General features: G+C 36.7%; 1 protein-coding gene and 1 non-coding gene across 3 annotated transcripts in view; one reads left to right on the top strand and one right to left on the bottom strand.

The window, feature by feature from the left end:
- The window catches only part of LOC121423095 (eukaryotic elongation factor 2 kinase-like), a 39,531-nt gene extending 29,016 nt beyond the window's left edge, over nucleotides 1-10,515 (bottom strand). Inside the window, exon 1 of one of the 2 annotated variants that reach the window (XM_041618381.1) lies at nucleotides 10,205-10,515. The gene's annotated coding sequence lies outside the window, so the exon portion shown is untranslated. The remainder of the gene's footprint in view (nucleotides 1-10,204) is intronic. The other variant, XM_041618383.1, reaches the window with a different exon arrangement.
- A 266-nt stretch (nucleotides 10,516-10,781) lies between these two features.
- On the top strand, nucleotides 10,782-10,863 carry TRNAL-UAG. The gene has a single exon. It is a non-coding gene; the product is annotated as a tRNA-Leu (tRNA).
- Nucleotides 10,864-12,491: the final 1,628 nt, after the last annotated feature.

Raw genomic sequence — 12,491 nt, 5'->3', positions numbered from 1 at the left:
GCAAACAGCACCAAGTTCTCACTTCTGTTATGCAGAAATAAATGAGAAATAAAGTAATGATAATATAATAATAATAATATAATGCTAATAACAATAATGTCATAATTATTAATAATGATTCTCATCTGCAAAAAGATCAGAATATCCAAGAGGCATCAATCCTTGAACAATGTATATCCTTTGTGTAAAGCATTTGCAGTGTTACATGAACTGCCATCGCACATATCATTCAACTAGTAATTAATACTGTAATTCATCTTTTAAATGAAATTCTGCCTTGTCTGACTGTCTTAGCATTATATTTGGCTTGAAACTTGCTGACAAAGCACAATCAAGCATCATCTGCCAGGGCAATCCTTTCAATTCCTGTATATAAATATCAGAAAATTGCTACTTTTTGAAAATTCCCAACACTTCTTGAAAATTCCCGAAAATTGCCGAAAATTCCCAAAATTCCCAATAAATTCCCGTTTATTCCCATGGAAAGTTTCCAATGTGAAAATTCCCGGGAATTTTGCAACCCTAATACAAATGGAGCATAAAAATGATGAATTCCAAAAGACAAGTTACATTTGAAATCACAACATGGACCAAAGGCTGCTTGTTTGTACATGTATGCATGATTGGTAAACCAGGACAAGAATCAAAATGCAATATCTCTCTTCTGAAAAAAAACAGCACCGGCAACCTACTGTGATTCTGAGAAGGGCCTGGGGAGCAGCATTTCATGAAACATACAGTCAGTGATTTTTCATTCACTTGTTTAAAGGGGAAGTTCACCCTGACAAAAAGTTTATTGTAAAAATAGCAAAAAAAAATAAAAAAATATTGCCGAAGGTTTGAGAAAAATTCATCAAATAATTAAAAAGTTATTAGAATTTCAATTATTTGATTTGTGACGTCATATGCGAGCAGCATTCCTACATAGCGAATGGTAAAAAATCAAGACAATGAAATGTCATTTTCTCAGAAAATTGAAAATGGTTTTCACTGTAACTTTTGTATATCAATAGACAAATCATTTCACACCCGATCATGAAAAGAAAACAAAATTGAGTCATCAGGAACCATACAAAATTTGAAATTCATACATTTTATATTACATAACACATGGGGCAGCTGCTCGTTTATGACGTCACAAATCTAAAATTTTGAACTCTAATAACTTTCTTACTCTTTAACGGATTTTCCTCAAACCTTCACCAATATTTTTTACTATTTTTTCTGCTATTTTCACAACAAAGTTTTCTTCAGGATGAACTTCCCCTTTAAAGAGAAATGCCAGGAGTTGCAGTAAACACTGATTTCATGAGAAAGTCTGTAAAACCAGGCTTAATTGTCAGTATACCATCGAGGATCTAGACCTGGTACAGTTACATAAACTGAACTTTGTGAAATCTTGAAATCTACCCTGAAAAATGTTCACACTGAAGATCACCAACACAGATAGGCACACGTGGGACAGTGTATTATTATTGCTGAAATAAAGACTCGACAGAAGTGACTGAATCCGCGCTTATTTTGCTTATTTCTCAGCAATTACACAATTTCTTCCAGAATCCTTTGGCACATATTGTTTAAAACAAACAGACACTTGGGTGGTCATTATATTCGATTCTGTAAAAAAGTCATTTTTAGATTGTTACCAGAACTGGAATTTATCTTTAAAGCTCCTAGAAATCTTTACATCTGATTGGCTGAGGGCTAATTAGTCTTGTGAAATGCTTCCCGGGCTGAACCATGGCCATAATTAACTTTGACTGAGTATTGACCTCACAAGGATCATTACATTTTCAAGCAATAAATTTTGTGAGTAGCACACAAAGTATTCCTTATTATGGGAAGGACATAAAATAGTAATTTGTAATATTTTAAGTTTCTTCTACCATATGCCACTCTATTTTAAAGAATTCCATCTTGTAACTTTGATCTATTAACTTTCTAATTAGAATGTCAACGGGGGAAGAATTTCAAATACAAATATGTGAACAGGTATACAAAGACTTGATATTTGTACAATATTGAAATTTCTTTTCCCTACATTTTCAAAAGAAAGCAAGTATTAAAGAGACATTTCCTATAAAAGCACCAAGTACCTGTAATCAAACACAGCAAAAATACTATTTTGGTCAACATAATATATAGGATATGAAACTCATAGTGGTCCCTTTACTGTACACATTTTTGTTTTGATTATTAGTTTTAATGTAAAGAAGAAAAAAAAGGACTCATATTCTCATACACTATGTATGTAATTAGATGTTAATGTTGCTATAAATTAATAGATATTACCCAAACTTAACAAAAATTCTGCCGAGTTACATGCACTGTACTGCACAAACCATTAACAGGACTGTTCAGTTTTTTTTAATGTGATGAGTGGTTGAAGATCAATCCTTTGCATGCTACATCATTAATATAGTTATCTCCAGAAATACAATGCAAAAAAAAATAAAATTACAATTAAAATGGATTTAAATGACATCCTGATGAAATAAATCCGATGTGGATTGCTAGTATAAACAATGAAAGTTCTACACCATTGTCAGTTATGTTCAATATGTACACTGTACACACTGAGAACTAGGTTTTTGGAATATTAAGTGTGGACTAAAAAAAAACAAAATAAAACAGTGTACCAGTACATGCGAGTAATAGAGAAGGCCTATTGGACAAGGGATGTTTTTTTGCAACATACACTGTAAATTGTGGTGTTGGTGTAGGAACGCCCGTAGCAACACACTTCCGCGCACCTCACCTTACATGTACACAATGTGCACAACTAAGGATGTTTCTGCACGTTTGCAATGCGCGACAGTATGGTACTAAGGGCATTCCTGTAACGACACAACAAAATGTAAATTTGAAAGATGAACAGGAAGTTGGAGAGTATAAAGCACTGGAGGAAAATAACATCCTAGGAAGCTAGTGATTTGGAACTGAAAAACAGGAAACTAGGTAAAAAAAAATTTACTTGGCCTAGGCTGAATCGACCTACTCACCTTGAATATATTTCCAAGCCATTATGTATTCAATATTGCACAAGTACGTGAATGAAATAATATTTACTTTTGAGAAGCAATTTTTTTTTTACACATTTAGGCAGTTGCTGAGCTTTACATGCTATTTCTTAAGTTTAAAGGGGCTACTCTTTTTTGTGTAATCAGGAATTATATGATTGAAGTAAATATTATTCTGCAATGTAAATAGAGAATGTTGATTTTAAAAATATATTAAAAAAGTTGAAAATAGTTTGTAGCAGATCTTGGGCGACTTTTGAAATGATATTCACCCCCACAGCATTCCACCTGGAGAATTATAGGGGTCATTTGGACCATCATGAAAGTGAATCAGGCAAATAGAGAAAATGATATCACACGGTACTTATTTTGTATTTTCAAATGGATTATTTATTAAACAGCAAATGTAGTGAAACAGCAGAGGGAGCAATTGGGTTTGAAATGAAAAAAAAATGGTAAAAATTTTCATACATGCCCCAGAACAATTATACAAAATAGGCTTATGATATCCAAGAAGGGCACTGGTGGATCCAGGGGGGGGCACACAGCTGGCCCGTGCCCCCCCCCCCTTGAAAAAGAAGACATCGTTTTTTTGCTTGTCAATTTATCAGTGGAAAAATGTCCCCCCTTTTATGGAAAATCTTGGATCCGCCCCTGAATTAACTATGTTCGAGAATGATCGGCAAAGAATAAAGATAATTCTGAAACTCAAGTTCACATTCCATTTTGGATAGATCAGCCACAATATAAAGCTGATTACTTTCTGTTTACAACACAGCACCAGAAGTTTCTAGTACCAGTCTATTGCAAACAATCACAACAAATCTTGACGTCACATAGTCAGACAACAATCCCATAAACCCTTGATGACATCATCACAACAGGCCCTGAATGACAATTGATTTCCCAAACATGGCAGTGGGTGGCGCTGGTGCATACGTGCAGTTCTGCAGATATCAGCCGCTCTTTGTGTACATAAAAACCAGCCTGCCATTCTAATAGGACAAGGTCAATATCATATATTGGAGTTCGTCATAATGAGGTCAGGATGAACCATGAAAGAACAAGAGTTGCGTTGTCTTGTACATGTACAGCAGGATGTAAATGTTTCAGATGGTACATGCAGCATATGACTGTAATACATGTATGGAGAAAAATCTGAATGACTGTTAGTACATAACTCTATGGCTCATAATAATGTCACTAATGCAATACACATATATATTGTGGGAGTTCTTCATAAATACACATATATATTGTGGGAGTTCTTCATTTTGTAATACATGTACAAAGGTTTTTTTTCACTGCTTGTTTATTGTTTTTTGTTTGTTTGTTTTTGCTTTTTTACATCAAATTCCAATAGAAACCTTGGGAAGTAAAATCTCACGCAATATCTCGAATTATCCTTGACTTTCCTCTCTAGCTTGGGTTACTTTGTCATACATGTACCAGGGTCTTGGGCCCGTTGCATTAAAATTACAATTATGGTAACTTTGCCATCCAATGGTAACTTCCATGGAATCCTTGATTCTGATTGGCTGTTGATCAGCATTTAGGGTAGTTACCATTGGATGACAAAGTTTATCATAACAGTAACTTTAACGTGTCCTGACCACCAAAAAGTGAAAAAAATACATGATTGTTTTAATCCCAGGTCTCAAAACTAAAATGTCATATTCCATACTCTAATATAAAGAGTTTTATGTAACTATGGAGAATCAGTATATTTTAAAAAATCTGTACCCCCAACCCCAGATTTATTTCCAGCAAGATCAATCTTGGTCTGATGGTGGATAAAAGCATACTCCTTAGTGTAGTAAAAATATCTGGCATGCTTGGAGACTAACCTGTCCTCAAGTGAGTGTCCTACAAGTGTCAGGTTTCCAAATATTTAGAGGTTCAATGCCTTGCATCCTCCCAAAAACTTCAACCGTCCTACATGCACTCCTCCTCCCCTCTCACCATCTCCTCCCTCTCTCTAAATATCTGTCCATCATAAATAATATTGGCAATGTTTTGCTGGAATACTGCAGGCCTAGATACATGATACTGAGCACAATGAAAACTATTCAGGCTCCGTCATCACTTGATCTATCATTGAACTCAACTTCCTCATCTGGAAAAGTAGACTACATGTACATGTACATGTAGATTGACATGCAATTGACACTATTTTACAAAGTTCTAACCACAATTGTATTCAATCAATTTTTGTCGGTCATAAAAATAAAATTTACATCTTGCAAACGCAAACATGAAACATTGAAAACGATGCATTTAAAGGCGACTAGAGCTGCAGAACCTCGAGAAACCTTTTTTTTTGGGGGGGTTGGGGTTCATGGCCCCAAGCCCCCTCTATCTGTAGGCCTATGCCAGTGCATATCACCCTGTACCTCAAGTGATGTTCATGCAGGCTCCACCCCACTTCACTACATGTACCACTACACTATGCTACACCTACCCGAACACAGAGATGCCAAGTTCAAAGACCAGCTATGCGTGAGATTTTCTGTGAATTTGAGTGAGATCACAGACATTGTGTACAATTTATATGGGGATAGGCTGTGATAGTTGCGTGAGACAGAGATTTGAGGGGATGAACAAGAGTCCAAAATGCTTGAGTCTCACGCATAATGCGTGAGACTTGGTAGCTCTGCAAACATCATGGTAACTCGCTCTGCTAGTCCGTCACTTTATGGGGGAAAATATATAACACATGAAAGAAAATAACCTTAAAATTCATCAAAACCAACTCATCTCACATTTCACAAAGTTTCACGCTTCTATCAGTCTCAAAATTGGTAATTTAGAGCCAGTATCAGTTTCCTCACACGTATTTATCATTGCTAATTCCAAAACATTGCAAATTGCGTTTGCACAGAAATCGCAACTTTATTCATGAATATTCAAGATTATTATTCATACAGACAATTTTAGAGCCCAAATACAAGTGTTATTTTGTTGGTGCACTCGACCCACTTAAAAAGTTTGTTGAACTCGCCTAATATTTTTTCCGAGGTGACACAATATTGAAAATATTGGACGACTAGAAGGGGAATTCCCGAAGTGTACGCACCACTCATCGCGCGCGCATGCAGTTTTCAATGGCAAATGCGCACTGTGTGTGGAACTGTGACTGCAGAGTGATGAACAATTCCTATTAAATTTTTTCTTTAGAGGCTGCAGTAAATCTCTAAATGCAGAGAAAACCAACAACTGTTAGGAAGTTTGGAGTTATATTCGCTTTAATTTCATTTTATCCTATAATAATTTGAATATATTTTAGAAATTGAGGCACAGGAAATACTATTTTTTTGCATGATAAATCGAGTGCGTAGCTTTAGGACCCCTTCTACATCGGGCGGCGAAATTAAGAGGTTTTCGAAAAACACGACGGGATTTTCGTATTAGTGAGTTTTGTGATATTTTCTCCTTGGTTAATGATCTTTAGAATGTTTGCCACAAATTAGTGAAATATAATTTGTTGAAATATTAAAATTGGGACAGTTTTTATTGTTTGAAAACAAAGTGCGTAGCTTTAGGTCCCCCCATCACACAGCAGAGTCAGAGTCTCAGGGCGGGAGGGTAAGTTAAAAATTATTTGCTAAAATTCTCTGTATGAATAATAATCATAATACCGGATGTCCCATTTTTCGGTCAATACAAGGAAATATAGGACTCGCTTTGCAAAATATTGGACTCGTCTTCGACTCGTCCAATATTTATGCAAAGCTCGTCCAATATTTCCTTGTATTAACCTCAAGGCCATCCAATATTATATAAATATGACTATACAGTGCATCCCACCCAAAACGAAACTGAGATTTATCAATAATTTATCATAACTTAATCACAAATACATTAGACAAGTGACCTACATGTACCATTGTAAAGCTTAGAATCTCCTCTTTCAACTGAAATTATTTAGATTATTCCTCATTCATGCAATGAGAAAAAACAATTTGAAGAAAGGATACCAAAAACTCATTTGTTGGGGGGTATTTGGTGTGTTTTGGTGACTGACTCAGTGACTGTACTGCTTGTGAAATTAGTTATGACAAAAAGAGATACATGTCAAACAGAATGGCAGCACATGTCGAATTCCTGGTAAATTAAAATTAGACCCCTATATAAGACTCAGGGTAACTAGATTTTACAACTAATGAAATAAGGGACAATCGACAAAGCACGCTGTACGAGCGAGGTCTTAATAAAAAAATATACATCAACAAAGAAGGCTACATATACTGCTTTCAGTAACTCATGATTTTTGGGTCCGTACCAGGCCCGCGCTAAAATAGTCCGCATCAAGCGATAAAAAATGCTTTCAGTAACTATAGCAGAGCCGCGCCACTTTTACGATCACCCATTCAAAAACTCGGGCACGTACGGGCAAACTGTCATGGTAACTGAACACGCCATATACAGAGCGGAAGTGCTCCGTATTCGCTGAATATTCGCGCGGTAAATTTGATGTACACGCGATGCGGAGGCACGGCCAGAATTATGTGACCTTTGACCGTGCGAGGAATTTTGGCCAGGGCCTGGTGCTGCTATCCGTTCATAAACTCTTTGGTCGGCGCCTGGTGCGGGCCTGGCGCTGATAAAAGCAGCACCAAAATAGCCCGGGCCTGGCGCAGGCTATTTTGGCCTGCGCCATTCATAAACTCCCAATTTTTTACGACTTAGCCCGGGCCTGGCCCGGGCCAGCGAGTTACTGAAAGGGGTAATAGTGATGGAAAGGAAGGGAAGATGTGAGAAAGAAAAAATAAAAGAAAGGAAAAAAAGGAGGAAGAAAGAATGAAGGAAAGGAAAATGTTTCCTTCATTATTTGAAAGAAAGACAGAAAGAAAGAAAGAAGTGGAATGCCTCTGGCCGTCTCACCTGCATCACGCCATTCAACATAGCAGCAAAGCTGACTTTGAAAACTACCATAACTCACACAAGACATTTATTCAAATAAACTTTTTTCTGGGGTGGACTTGACCTTTAATGATATATATTTTTTTTAATATACCAGGTATTTAAAAAATTAAAAATATGAAATGTACTAGAAATTAATAAACTTTCAAAATGAAGCATTGTCAAACTTGAAAATTAGATGAAACATTGTGTCATCACACACAGGCATCTCTCATCCCATTACAAGTTCGCACCAATCACAAGACTCAAAACGAAACAGAAAAAACTAGATCTAGATCTAGTTATGAAAACTCAATAACTTGCTCCTCCGATTACATCACCAAATCAGTAATCTAAGAATCCATGATATAATTATAAAAATTTCCTGCCAATTTTTTTGAAATTATTTTGGTGAAAAAAATGTTTAGCATGTAAGATTGTTTGCACCGTTGAGAATCTGCTCCAGTACTACATGTATGTAGCCCGCCACACACACGCAGAAGGCCAGTTTGTTTGCAATGTATTGGGTAGCAAAAAAGTCACAACTTGCAAAAGTTTACAATTACCAATTACAACAATTTTATTGTTGTACTTCATCATCTGTTCCTTTAGTTATTTGATGAAATTTTTTTTTCTTTGTAGAGTCTTTTAATTATAATTCAGATCTATGTTTTGTTCAATATTCTGAAATATGGCGGGACAAGGTTTGTCGGGACGCAGGGGCAAAGGAGCAAAATACAGTTGTACGGGAGTGTTAGAGTGGTCAGCGTTTGAAATTCTTTGCCAGCTGAAGTAGTCACAGCATCAACACAACAGTCAATCACTTCAAAACAAAAATAGACAAGTTTTGGTCTGCGTGGCATTGACGCATGGGAATAGCGATTTCTTCACTGCATTGGCACAGCAAAGCACAAATAGCACAGATGCAGTAGGCCCTATAGCAATTTATCCAAGCTACAATATAGGAAGACAAAGTACAGTACAAGATAGACCTGGAAACTTGACTGCAGACACAACCAGTCCAGCTGTATTTTTCCCAGTAGATGCGGTATAAAGGTAACAGTAATGATCCCAGGAAATATGGGACGTCTGGTCACCCTGATTATAGACCCTTTACTAGCATTTATTTTATGCCTGATTTCCCCCTCTTCATTTTTTGTAGACCTACCTCCCCCCCCCCTTTCTTCAAAGTTCATTACATTGATTTACACGTAACGTTACTCGTAAAAAAATTAAAGGTTTAATAGTCTTACACAACTAGATCTAGATTTAGCCTGGGTCTATATTCTTTTTTTTATATCAAGAATTAAAGGTCAAGTCCACCTCAGAAAAATGTTCATTTGAATCAATAGAGAAAAATCAGACATGCACAATGCTGAAAATTTCATAAAAATCGGATGTAAATGACATTTCAAAGTTTCGGTTATTTTTAACAAAGTAGTTATGTGAACAAGCTAGTTACATTCAAATGAGAAAGTCGATGATGTCACTCACTCACTTTTTCTTTTGTTTTTTATTGTTTGAATTCTTCTTCTTCTGGAAACAGTACAGTCCACCGTCTGGTGTATTGTCGTACTGGCTTCTTCCTAATTATCTACAATATTTCAATTTTTACGAATTTGAGGATTTATTGATTAGGACCTCCTTGCCTGAAGCACAAAATGTTAAAATAATGAAATTCCACGTGTTCAGGGATGAATGAAACTTTATTTCACATGACAATGACAAGCAAATCAAAATATTTCATATAATAAAATACAAAAGAAATTATAATAGTGAGTGATGTCATCAGTTCCTCATTTGCATACCGACCAAGATGTGCATATGATACATACAGGTCATGCAGGTACATGTAGGCCTGTTTTGTGAAATGAAGCGAAATTTTAAATTGTCATAACTTTCGTATTTTACATCCGATTTTGATATTTTGGCATTATCGTGATATTGGGAACCACCGTCATGACCGTTCACTTCATTCAGCAGCAATTTATTCAGTCACACGCACGGTTCCCTATTTCCACCTCCAATCACTTTCGACTTTTTATAAGTGCACGTACCGTATATAATTGACGAGTGGTTCCCGAAACCACAAACAATTTGGCCGAAATTTTTAATGTTATGCTTGTTGAATTTTTCTCTTTTTATTCAAATCAAGTTTTTGTTGGGGTTGACATGTCCTGGCTAGGCTTTAACTTTAAACTTTAGTTTAAGTTAGGCCTAGCCCTAGACTAGAGGCCTATTTAATAATTTATCATAAAGTTTATGAATGATTTTAAACTTACCATTAATTAGCTAAAGCCGAGGCTTTAAGCATTGCATCCGCCACCTTTATTAACCTCAAAGTGAAACTCGACATCGGCACGGTCTTGCCTGGTGTCAGCTCGATTTCCAAGGTAGCAAATTCACGATTCCTTCAGAATTAAGTTCAGTTCACTTACAATTTGGGCCGCAATAAAATCGGCGTGCGACGCCTCGTGAGCTGAGAGGTACAGGTGCGCTGTCGGCTGGCCGGCCGGGATGGACGAGCTCTGTGACTGTGTCAGTGGTGCAGTGCATGCATGGCATGAATCAAGTGGCTCTGCGTGTATATTTATGTGTGCACGTGAAGTGAATATTATTGTTATTGTCCGCTGCTTAACCCGGAAGTTATTGCAGCAAGTAAACGATTGTGTGATTGGATGAGAAAAAAATCACGTTGTTCAGTTTATCTTCTAAAAATATTCCGAAATATGCAGCAAGCGGTAATCTTAAAGTGGTAAATTTGCATTCACCGTCATCATTTACCTAAACTGTAACCTCCCAAGAATAAATATTCCAATTTGTCCATTAAGTGTTATTTTGCCCCCAAATGGCAACGAAGGTAGCGTGGCCGAGTGGTCTAAGGCGCTGGTTTTAGGCACCAGTCATTTCGATGGCGTGGGTTCGAATCCCACCGCTGCCACTAATTTCTTTGCCAAAGTAAATTACAGCAAAAATCATTAAACGCACATTGCATATCATTTGTAGGCATTTCTAGCACTTGCATTCTGAAGTAAAAATGTTCTGAAAAATAGTATCATGTCAAAGGTATGATTTATATCGAGAAAATAATATAGCATTGTCCGATAGATGACAATGTATACAAAAGAGAGTGTTTATTTGGGCTGGTATCTGGGGGGAGGGGCACTTCCATTGACGAGTGGATACCATGCGCGACCAAGGGGTCTCGAAAATCACCCTAAACACGTATTTTCCATATTCTGAAAATTCACCCCTTATGGCGTGTGAAACTCTTAACTAAGTACTGAAAACAAAACGTTACTCTTGGCAACCCTCAATTGAACCCCTAATAAACAAGTATAGCGATTAATAAATCGTCCGTTTTACCTTTACTTACATAATTGGGTTTAGTACAGCCCCACCTCTCGCGCAAATCGTACTCGACACACGTAGTGTTGACCGGGAGTGTTGACTCAAAAAGTACATCCTTTATAAACATTTAGTCTTAAGTGTTTGTACCCTCGCAAATGTGACCCTCAGTAAACACGTAGCTTTCCTAGCGAAAATAGATTTTTTTCATTATTTTGGTGTTTTTGACACCCTTATTACGTTACGTGCATAATGTGCCCTATCCTGAACAAGACATCCTTTCGTCCTTTTTTGGTCATCGCGCATGGTATCCACTCGTCAATGTAAGTGCCCCCCCCCCCGGCCGGTATCATTTGAAAGGGGCCCCTTTTCTGGCGATTTTCGGTTAGTTTTCCCTTTATTTTTTTCCTTCATTATCAGCTATTGTTAGGAATAATGTTTAACCGATCGATAAATGCGATTGTAGCGATTGTTTAAAACTGAAAAATACCTGAAAACCTTATAAATTTGATTATAAAAAATATCCTCTCCGAATTCGATATTTTACACATAGTCTTGATTAATAATTGTTTATGAAATTAACACTTGTATAGCGCCATATTCATCAAACTTTCGACTCATTATTTCATGGCCCTGGGAAACAGGGGTGCAACATTTTCCTTGGGGGTGCATGCTGTGCGTGTTAATTTCCATAGGCAGCACTCCCCGCAAATCTGGTAGGTATGATAATTCCAATATGCTGTTAAATTAAATCAGTTTCTGTCCTCACAAGTGTCCTTTCCGAACAAAATTAATATTTTGACCATGCTGGCAGAAGATAAACCAGGGGCGGATCCAGAAGTTAAAAATAAGACACACACACACACACACACACATATATATATATATATATATATATATTGCGTATGCATGGCATTTGACACTAAAAAATACATTTTTCAGGGATTTCAAAAGGCGGGGAGGGGGGCATGGAGCCAGCCCTAGATCCGCCACTAAAACCCATATTGTAACTACATGCTTTGGTAATTACATATTTAATTTGCTTTTGTTTCACACCTTACATTTGTATGCATTTCTTTGTTTCCAAAATATCATGCAATCCAATATGAGAAAGCACAGCGACCGAGTAAAAATGTGAGCATATATATTATCATCAACAAAATACTTTAAAAATTACTAATTTTCGATCACCTTTTCTGCTGATATGATCTTAATTTGTCG

Source organism: Lytechinus variegatus, chromosome 10 (genome assembly GCF_018143015.1).
Source record: "Lytechinus variegatus isolate NC3 chromosome 10, Lvar_3.0, whole genome shotgun sequence".
Classification (NCBI taxonomy): domain Eukaryota; kingdom Metazoa; phylum Echinodermata; class Echinoidea; order Temnopleuroida; family Toxopneustidae; genus Lytechinus; species Lytechinus variegatus.
Note: the sequence above shows the minus strand (reverse complement) of the source record. Positions and strands in the feature narration are given on the sequence as shown.